The following is an 11,401-nucleotide window of genomic DNA, read 5'->3' as shown; positions in this document are numbered from 1 at the left end:
AAGATTCATTTTCATGGACTCCGGAAGCAACAAAGGCCTTTGAACATCTTAAAGAGGCAATGTGCCAAGCACCGGTCTTAGCTACACCGGACTTCACAAAAACCTTTATTGTGGAATGTGATGCTTCAGGAAATGGAATTGGTGCTGTTCTAATGCAAGATGAAAGACCCATTGCTTTTGAAAGTCGTCCAATCAAGGGAAAGTTTTTAAGCAAAGCTATTTATGAGAAGGAAATGTTGGCAATACTCCATGCACTTAAGAAATGGCGACCCTACCTAATGGGAAGACACTTCAAGGTAAAAACGGATCATGATAGCCTTAAATACTTTTTAGAACAAAGATTATCCTCTGAAGAGCAACAAAAGTGGGTCACAAAGATGTTGGGTTATGACTTTGAAATCATCTACAAAAAAGGGAAGCAAAATGTGGTGGCAGATGCACTCTCAAGAAAGGATGAGGATGTGGAAGCATTGTTGTGTGCCATTTCTATTATCCAACCAGATTGGATAAACGAAGCAAGGGAGGAATGGAAGAATGACGAAGAAGTGTGGGCACTTATTCGAAAGCTACAACAAGATTCCAGTACTTCTGATACATTTAGCTGGCAAAATGATTCGTTATGGTACAAAGATCGCTTATACCTCTGTAAGAATTCCCAGCTAAAACAAAAGATTCTTATGGAATTGCACACTTCTCCCTTAGGAGGGCACTCAGGATTTTTAAAAACTTACCACAGGGTTAAGAAGGAATTTTTTTGGGATGGCCTTAAATCAGATATTCAAAAGTTTGTGGCGGAATGTTTGGTTTGCCAACAAAATAAAGTTGAAACAATTAAGACACCGGGTCTATTACAACCTTTATCCATTCCAAGCCAACGTTGGGAGGAGGTTTCAATGGATTTTATCACAGGTTTACCCAAGTCTGAGGGAAAGAGTGTCATCATGGTGGTAGTTGACAGACTTACCAAGTATGCACACTTTTGTGCATTATCACATCCATTTAAAGCCAGTACAGTTTCTACTGCATTTATGGAAACAGTTCAAAAGCTACATGGAAACCCAAAGATTATTGTAAGTGACAGAGATCCCATTTTCACTGGAAATTTTTGGACAGAATTATTTTCTTGTCTTGGTACTCAGTTAGCTCATAGCTCATCTTATCATCCTCAATCTGATGGGCAAACTGAGATAGTAAACAAATGTTTGGAAGGATATCTTCGTTGCTTTGTATCTGATAAACAGACACAATGGGTCAAATGGTTGCCTCTGGCTGAATGGTGGTATAACACTTCCTTCCATACAGCAACAAAAATGACCCCATTTATGGCACTTTATGGGTATCAACCACCATCCATCACATCATATTTAAGAGAAAATTCTAAGGTTCAGGCAGTGGAACATCACATCGAACATCAACAACAAGTCCTCCAACTCTTAAAGGATAACCTCGTGTTGGCACAAAATAGAATGAAACAACAGGCAGATCAACATCGCAGTGAAAGAAGTTTTGATGTAGGTGATTGGGTATTCCTACGGCTACAACCATATAAGCAAATGTCCCTAAAGCAAGCTAAGAAGGATAATAAATTATCACCAAAGTATTATGGTCCGTACAAGGTGTTGCAAAAGATTGGTACTATGGCATACAAATTGGAGCTTCCTGCAGCTTCTCGATTGCACCCAGTTTTCCATGTTTCATGTTTAAAGAAGGTTATAGGTGACAAGCTCCCAATTCAAACAATATTGCCAGAACTTGACGAGGAAGGAAAAATTATATTGGAACCGGAAGCAGTCACAGAAACAAGAACTCGACAGCTACGAAATCGATCAATTTCAGAGTATCTTATCAAGTGGAAGAACTTATCCGCTGAAGATTCCACATGGGAGGATGAGAATTTTATGCAGAAGTATCCAGAACTACTCAAGCGTTGAGGACAACACTTTTTTGAAGGAGAGGGGCATGTTGGGTCCCTATAATACTAGTGATTACCCCATTACTATTGTAGTTATACCCCTTATTTATATTGTTGTGCCCCTATTACCCCCATATTGTTATTTCTGTGCCCCATAGAATCCCTCTATTGTTATTTTTGTGGCTTTATATTATTATTGTTAGGTCGGCTGGATTATATTGTGACTCCTTAGACTCCTATATATAGAAAGGAGGTTTTGTCATTTGTATCATCCAAGAATTGTTCATTTATGTAATGTAAAGGAGGTTGCCCCCTCGAAGAGGCTGAATTCTAAGGCGTTGATCTATCTTTTCTATCTTTTCTTGAGCTGGTTTCATAACAGTACATGAGCCAATCCTTAAGGATCTCCTCTTGGGCTTGATGCGTAAGTACACATGATACTCCTTGAATGCTCTACATTGATCTACATAACTCTTTTGCATGTCCTATGCTACTTTCAATTTCCTTCTAATAACCTGCATATCCTCCTACACTTCAACCAACATATTTGGTCCAATTAGTTCCATGTTCACTAGATAACTCCAAATGATAGGAGTATTCCAACTTCATCCATATAGAGCCTCAAATGGACTCATCTTCGAGGATTCTTGATACCCATTATTATAGGCAAACTCTACCAGTGGAACATACTCTTCCCATTTCCTTTGTTGATGCATGAAATACATCCTCAACATATCCTCAAGAATCTTGTTGACCCTCTTTATCTATACATCTATTTGTGGATGATAATTTGTACTGAAAGGTAGCTCTGTCCCTAAGCCTGCAAAAAACTCCTTCCAAAACCTAGAAGTGAACTTGGAATCTTTGTATGATATAATCTTCTTGGGAACACCATGCAACCTCACTAACTCCCTGATGAATATTTGAGCTACCTCACTAGCTAAATTAGTAGACTTCATTGCAATGAAGTGAGCTACCTTACTCAACCTATCAACCACAACCATAATGGAATCGTGTTGCTTTGATGTCTCGAAAAACCTATAATGGAGTCCATGGAAATGACCTCCCATTTCCATTCTAGAATCAGAATAGGATATAATAAACTAGTTGGATGCTTACACTCTGCTTTTACCTGCTAACAGTCGAAACATATAGCAACAAACTCAACCACCTTTTTCTTCAAGTTCGACCAATAATATAACTTCTTAATTGTTGTTAATGTCTTCTGATTATCTGGTGACCTGAATACAACTTGACATGACACTCCCTCAAGATAAGTTTTTTGAGCTCACTGTCCTCTAGCACATAAATCATGTTCCTGAATCTAACCAAGCCATCTATTGTGAGATGATACTCCTCATCCCTGTCACGTTCACCCTGCTGTTGTAACCTGTGCCTCAGCTGCTGGTACATGTCATCATACTACCTTGCATGTAAGATCTGCTCCTGTAAATCTACCCAATAAGAGCTCACAACTGAAATGCGATTCAAAGAGAGCAACTACAACCCTGTTCTCATTTCCCTTGATGTATCTTATCTCAAAGTCAAACTCACTGAGCGTAGCCAACCATCTAGCTTACTTGGCATTCATATTAGGTTGGTCAAACAAGTACCTCAACCCACTATGATCACTCATCAAGACGAACCTCCTACAAAGAAGATAATGCCTCCACATCTTCAATGCATGAATGATAGCTCCCAACTCAAGATCACGAGTCACATAATTCCTCTCATGTTCATTCAACTTCCTTGACTCGTAACATACCACCTATCCTTCCTGCATCAGGACTCCACTAAGTCCTTCCTTACAAGCATTTGTACACACCACTAACTCCTTATTAGGATCTACGACTTTCAAGGCTGGAGCATTTGTAAGCAAATGCTTCAAGTGCTTGAAACTAGCTGCACACCCCTCATTCCATTCAAACATTTTTCCCTTTCTTTGCAAAGATGTAATATGATAACCAATCCGTGAGAAGTTCTTGATGAACCGCATGTAATAACCTGCTAGTCCCATGAATGATCTAACGTCATCCACTTTCCTTGGAGCTAGCCACTCCATGATAGCCTTAATCTTTCCTGGGTCCACTGATATCCTCTCCTTGGAAACAACATGTCCCAATTAATGAATCTAAGTCTGAAAGAAACAACACTTGTTGAGTTTGACATACAATTTATGCTCTCTCAATAATATCAACATTGCTACCAGGTGCTTTGCATGCTCTTCCTCATTCTTAGAATATATCAATATATCAGCAATGAGCACTATCAAAAATTGTCCAAATAAGGATGCAACACATTGTTCGTCAAACACATGAAAGTGGTTGGAGCATTAGTAAGACCAAATGGAAGCACCACAAACTCATAATGCCCATACCTGGTACAAAATGTAGTCTTGTAAATATCTTCTTCTTCTTTTTTCACCTGATGATATCCTGATCTTAGATAAATCTTCAAAAACACTACTTCTCCCTTCAAATGATCAAACAAATCATCAATTCGCAACAAAGGATACCTATTCTTGATATTCACCTTGTTCAACTACCTGTAATCAATGCACAATCTGAGAGTGTCGTCCTTCTTCTTTACAAACAATATTGATGCACCCCAAGGCGACACGGTTGGCCTTATGTATCCCTTATCAAGCATTTCCTTAAGCTGCAACTTCAATTCCACCAACTCTGAAGTGCTCATCTTGTAAAGTGCCTTTGATGTTGGTGTTGCTCCTAACATCAACTCAAGATAAAATTCCACCTCTCTATGAGGAGGCAACTCTGTAATCTCTGTAGCAAACACATCCTGAAACTACTGCAAAAGAGGATAGATATTCATGACTTCACCATCCTCATCTTCCTTCCCTTTGTCGCTAGAAATATTAACTGCAAATAATACACATCCCTTTCTGCAACTATGTTTTTCCTGCATAGTTGTAAATGTTCTCATTGATATAGGCTTCTTCTTTCCCTGCAAGATTTTATTCTCTCCATCATCATCTAGGCACTCAATAGCCTTGTCATAACAATCTTCCTTAACCTTGTGAATGAACAACCAATCCATGCCCAAAAGCATATTGTATGAACTCAAAGGAAGCACATTTAGATGTGCTGATGTAGGCATACCATTCAACTCAAATGCACAAGATCTCACCCAATGATGAACTCTTCTCTTGGTCCCTATAGCCAACTACACCAACCAATATTTTGCATGCACTTCTTTATTCAAGTAACACTTAACCACCAATCCATGATTGATATAACTATAGTTAGATCTAGTATCAATCAAAATAGAAACAACTTGATCACAAAGCTTGCCTTCCATCTCGATAATGGATACCTGATGATTAGCCTGCTTATTATCCACTGCTACATAGATCCGAGGAATACTCTGCCCAACATCTCTAATTGTTTGTGCCTCCTGAGCACTATAAATATAAGCTCTGCCACCCTGGTAATATGGGCAATCTCTCTTGTGATTCTCTCCACCACAAGTCCAACACTGCAAAGGCTTCTTGCCATCGCCTTTGTTTTGCTCCTTAGACTAAGACCCATGTCTTCTATCAACTACATTGAACTTCTTATAACGTGCTACGTTCTCCTTATCATCTTCATCCTGAGGTCTTCCATGCTTCTTAGCCCACTTTCCTTTAGTCTTATCATTACCATTCCAATCCAACTTAGGTTTGGACTTACACTTAGACTGCTCATAAAAATGCTTCAACTTCCTAATGACTCCCTCTAATGACTGAGGCTCATCATGCTCAATCTGATTATTGGATGCTAAAGGCAATCCACTGATGATATTTGGACCTTTGTCTTCTCATCCTTAAGATATGGCACATACCTCAATAACTCCAAAAACTTGGTCATATACTCTTCATCTATCATAGATCCCATCTTCAACTCATATAATTCCTTGGTCTTTCCATCATAATATCTCTCGGACAAGTATTTCTTCCTGAAGACTCTTTTGAACTCATGCCAACTCAACTCATCTATCTTGATGCCTCTTACATGTTTAACATCTTCCCACCATATATTTGGTCTTACCTTAAGATTGAAAATAATTATCTTGGCCTTCATATTCTCTGAATAATCTTGCAAACTGAAGAACTTCTTCATCTTTTGGTTTCTTCATCTCTCCATCAAATGTGGGAGGCTTGGATCCCTTGAACTCTTTTGGAAATTATTGCTTCTCACTCCTCCTATAAGGATGATGGTGATGATGATGATGATCTCTCTATGAACCAAAACTAGAACATAACCCATAAGCACTACGTCTCCTATCAGGTGTATCCAACCATATGCCACCTCTAATTATGTCATCCCCATCCAACATGTATCTTGATCGAGACCTTCTACCATATGCCCCATTAGTCCTTTCCTCATGTCCATGATTGATCCTTGGTTGTCCCCGTCTCTGCAAATCTGATAAGCTCTGAAGGATCACTGCATTGACCTCTACTTGCTTTTCTTAAGCTTTGGCAAGTATTTCCTGTGACTCAATTATCCTATTATTATCTTCCTTGCAACCTCTGATCTATGCCTTCAAACTTCTCAATGTATCTGCAAAATCAGGAAAATACTCATCTCCTTGCTGCTCAGTTGATCTATAAGGAGAATAATGTGAACTGTAGTCCACCATTATGCTTGTCATCTCTGATCTTCTATCTCCTGCAAACATGCCATGTTAGATAAACTAAATAGAAACACAATCAAGCCATACCTTGGTGTGTTTCAGGGGAGGTTATCTCATCTGCATAATCAATCCAGATTAGCACTATATATATATAGATATATATAATGACACACATATCAACATCATCATGATGACACAAACTACAATAATGACCACCATGATGCATGTCTAACCTATTATTCATGCATAACCATAACCATCACAATGCATGCACAACAAACACATTGAAAACTAGCATGTATACATAACAATCACATTTAGCCCATCAGTCCAAGTGTTTGAACCTAGAATTTATGATACCACCCTATAACCACTCCTCCCACATTTACCCAAATTCACAAGCTCACCAAGGTAAACATGAGATGAGTGTCACTATGATATTACCTAACCTCAAAGTTCCAGTTATGGAAGTGGTGTCAACACACTAACACTTACAAACATCCTTTAGGGACTACATGCCACTTAGGAGCCTGTAAACCACCCCAGGTGATCAAATCCTAAGTTGGAGTTCTTTTCAAAAAGGAAACTCCCCAACCGAATGCACAACATAAAATCAGTATGGTTATGAGGTCCCAACCGCACACATAGGCCTACTTCCATGTGGTTATGACCCAAACATTTCAGTTATGTGCTAGCAGTTCCAAGATCTGAGCCACTTTTCTAGGCTAGCCTCTAGACCATTGCCCAGAACTCTTTGTAACTTTATAGAGACATAAATCAAATGATGACAAGGCCAACCAATCAAAACTCAAGCAAGAACTTGACCTAGGCATGCCTAATCCATGATAGACATTTCGTGAAACATACAGTAAATGTGAAAGCTACATGTCATGAATACATATATGATCATAGGAGTCTGCACTTCATCTGAGAATCATCAAGAGGGTAAAATGCTCTCTCAAGATAGCTATAATAACACTTGTTATACCATGAATTAAGCAACCATTCAATAACTTATCAAAGCATGTCAAGAGCCATAGATAGAATACATCATATACCCAACATATAAAAAAATGGAAACCATGGAAAATCAACCATAAAATCACCAACATAATCACTACAAATGCTCATAGATCACAATAGGAAAATATCTCATATTTACATATGAAAATACCAACCAAGTCAGGGGCTTCCATGTACCACTCGACCATAGATTGGGATGAACCAAATCTTTTTTTCGACCAAGCATGAATGTGGGATCTCATCGGTTAAACCAAAACAAAACCAACCAGGGATTCCAAAGGCTAAACCACCTCAATCCTCAATCATAGTGATCTCATCTATATGGTCCAGAAATCACTAACATCAACCAGATTGGTCTCTACCCAAGCTGTCCAGGGCTCTAGGAACTAGTAACTAAATCCATAGCCTTCTAGGGCTCCATAGTATTTGTTTCAACCCACTGTTCCATGGACTAGTAACTCAATCCACAAGGCTAAAGGGCAACTGTCCCAGCCTATAGGCTCCAAGAACTAGTAACTCAACTCAAGTTGTTCCAGAGTTCCAGAGCATTTGTTCCAACGCACAACCATAGGGAATCTGAGCACCAATAAGAAAAACAAGTGGGAAACCCACAACATCATGGTTATCCAAGAAATGGCAAGGCAAGGCTGAAACCACTGTCAATCCAAGAAAATCTCCATGCTAATGAAAGCACATAACCAAGGACCCACATGCATATACCATGCATCCAAAAATCAGCAAGGAAATCACACATGCAACATGTTACCTACAAAGTATCCCTATTATAGTTGTTTATCCAATTGTTCCCTTGTGGTCCCTTGCTTTCCTTTGTTTTCTTTCTCCAATTCAAGTGAATGCTAAAGTGCTCCAAGCATGCTCCAAGAATGGTCTAAGTGTGCAAGAGTATGAGAGAATGAGACAATGCTCAACTCCAAATTGTCAAAAGTTGAATGGACAAAAGTTGTAAATGACCAAAAGCTGTGAACCAGTTCTTCAATGCCTTTTTATCATTGAGGTCTCTTTTTTCTTCATTTTCCTTCATTTTCCCTCTAATTTCCCTTGCATGCAAATTTGTGTCTCTTCACCTTCCTTTTCTCCTATTTTCCTTCATTTTCATGATTAAAATGTCAATTATTGCATCTTTGCCTCTGCCAATTTCCATAACCATTATTAATCCAAAAGTGATGCCCACTATAATGTTTATCCAACATTTAGCTTGGAATACATGTCCCACGACCTTGGTCTTATTTTATTTACATGGAGAATCAACTAGAGGTTGTTACATATATATAGATATATTTATAATGCTACACCTACTCTTGTGGCAATACCACCCCTCTAGGGGTCCACCTAGATGTGATGACATCGTGGCTTATGCCACATCACCACAGGCAAGGGCCCAACATTGAGAGAGAGAGAGAGAGAGAATTGGGGTCGATCCTCACCATGAGGAACCACCTTGCGCATACAATCACAGTTCAACTTCCTGACCTTTGACCATTATCGAGCTTGACCTCTCCGACCTTACCTAGGCCCTGACTAGGCAGTCCTACTTGACTATACTATTATATCAAAACCCCGACTAGCGTGTCCCACCCATCTAGCTCGACTTCTCTTCTTTGGTCGAGCACAAACTCACACTGAGAGTTGTATTATTTGACCAACTTGCTCAACCCCTGACCTAGCGAGTCCCACATGCAAAACTTTGTCTGTTTTTAAGCATTGTCAACACTTGGAAAATTTTCCAAGTTTTTCTCTCGTTCTAGCACAAGCTTATAACACTTTATTAACGACCATTTCTCAACGCTTACATATGATGCAATGCTACTCCTCTTGAGCTTATATGGTCCCCACTTGGTCTGACAATATGCATAAATATATATACTCAAATAAATAAAGCTATATTTATGGGATCTAAGGCTTCAACCCAACCCTTCAATGCACATATAGATATACTTATATAAAACAAAGCTACACTTCCCAGGCTTTACAGTTTAAAATCCAAAGCTTGGTTTCCATTAATTTAACAAAATAATAATCATTACGGAGATCTACCCATCTCCTAATATTCAAGAAACTTAGACAATATTTATACTCAAGCAATGGTAGCAAAATTACATATCCATTGCATATAAATCTTTAAACTAGAAGTTATGCTAAAAATAACATAGGAATTTAAACCATTTCAAAATCGTGTAAGAATTCAACATTGCTCATTCATACATGAATACCTCATTCCTTTGCATCAGCAAGGTCATTATTAATGAGCATATTAGACAAGTGCAAAACATCTAATGCATCTTGACGAGCTCAGACTCAGGAAGAACCACCAGAATCAATTCATTTTATACATATACATACACAAGAAAGAATAAGATCTTTATTCCATAGGAATAAATCTTTCCCCTCTTAATAACACTAGAATTCAACATTCCACATTGTTCTCGCAAGAGAATAATGTTCCTCAATGCTATTATGAATATTAAATAAACATAGAAGTTTAAATCACTTCCTAGGAATTACACTAGAGATTAACATTACATGAATTTATGTTCCTTAAATTTAACATGGGCATCTACCATTACTCAAGAAATACACTAGACATTTGCGCTCTATAATCATACAAGAAACCAAGTTCCACACATTCATAATGACATTTAAATTGCATAGTAAGCATACATATAAAATCCACTTGCACATAGAGTAAACCAACACTTACCTTATGACGAAGAACTTGGCAATTGAGATTGGGACTCTACCTCTCTACCCAACCATAGACAATCTGCAACTAAGTCTTTCTTACAGTTGTCACCCCAAGTCAGATTCTAGAGCTTGACAAGGAACATCTGATAAAGAAAAGGCAATACATCTTGCTAAAACATGGTTTCCAAAGGTAGCCCACCTTCACCCATCAACTAATCAATTAGGTAATTTGAAAATACTAATATCATCAATTGTGAATATGGTGTCTCGAGGCTACCCCGCCTCCACCCACTAGTTATACAATAATTTCACATAAGGTAGGGAACACTTCCTTTCATACAGAGGGACTTATAATACAACATCCCAACATCTCCGGGGATTTAAACACAGAGAGTCTCAATTTATATGTGGGGAGAGAGATATATAGTTAATGACAAGGAGATTTTATCAGTTGTGTTACCTATAAAGGAATAAGAGTGCACTTCTCTGGTAGTTTCTGAGTGAAACTTCCATTTGTGTTCTTAGCCAAACCCTGTGGAACTACCATAAGGTGTTTTCTGCTCATTAGCCCTGGGAACCTCCACCTCTCAGAATTTTTCAACCAACACAATCTCCAATAGATTTATGAGCCTTATAAGGCACAATTACTTCTCAATGATTATCAACTAGCAAGCCTCATGGGTTTCTTAGGTGGATTATCATCTGAGCTTACTCTGTGATTGTTAGCTAGCAAGCCTTATGGGTTTCTTAGCTAGGATATCACCAAATTTATGCTCTATGATTATCATCCAACAATACTCATGGGTTTTTCAGTTGGGCTATCATCATAGTTATGCTCTGTGATTATTAGTTGGTAATCCTCATGGGTTTCTCAGATGTGTTATCATCGAAGATTCTCCTCTCCTTGAATTATCTCAGTCTTGATATTCTTCTTTGCCCTCTCAACAAATAAGTTTGATCACCAAGAGCCTCCCGACCTCCCTTTTTTCATGTTCCCTCCGATTATTGAGTCAATCCTCAATCATGAATGCATAAACTCTCCCTGGGGCATCTCAGCCTCTACTTCCGTCTATAATCATATTTTAGTTATGGGGATCATGCACCTGCACTCTTTCACATATCTTTCAG

The sequence above is a fragment of the Pinus tabuliformis genome, chromosome Q, assembly GCF_031772625.1.
Source record: "Pinus tabuliformis cultivar Carrire ecotype Pingquan chromosome Q, CPIR1, whole genome shotgun sequence".
NCBI lineage: Eukaryota > Viridiplantae > Streptophyta > Pinopsida > Pinales > Pinaceae > Pinus > Pinus tabuliformis.
Note: the sequence above shows the minus strand (reverse complement) of the source record.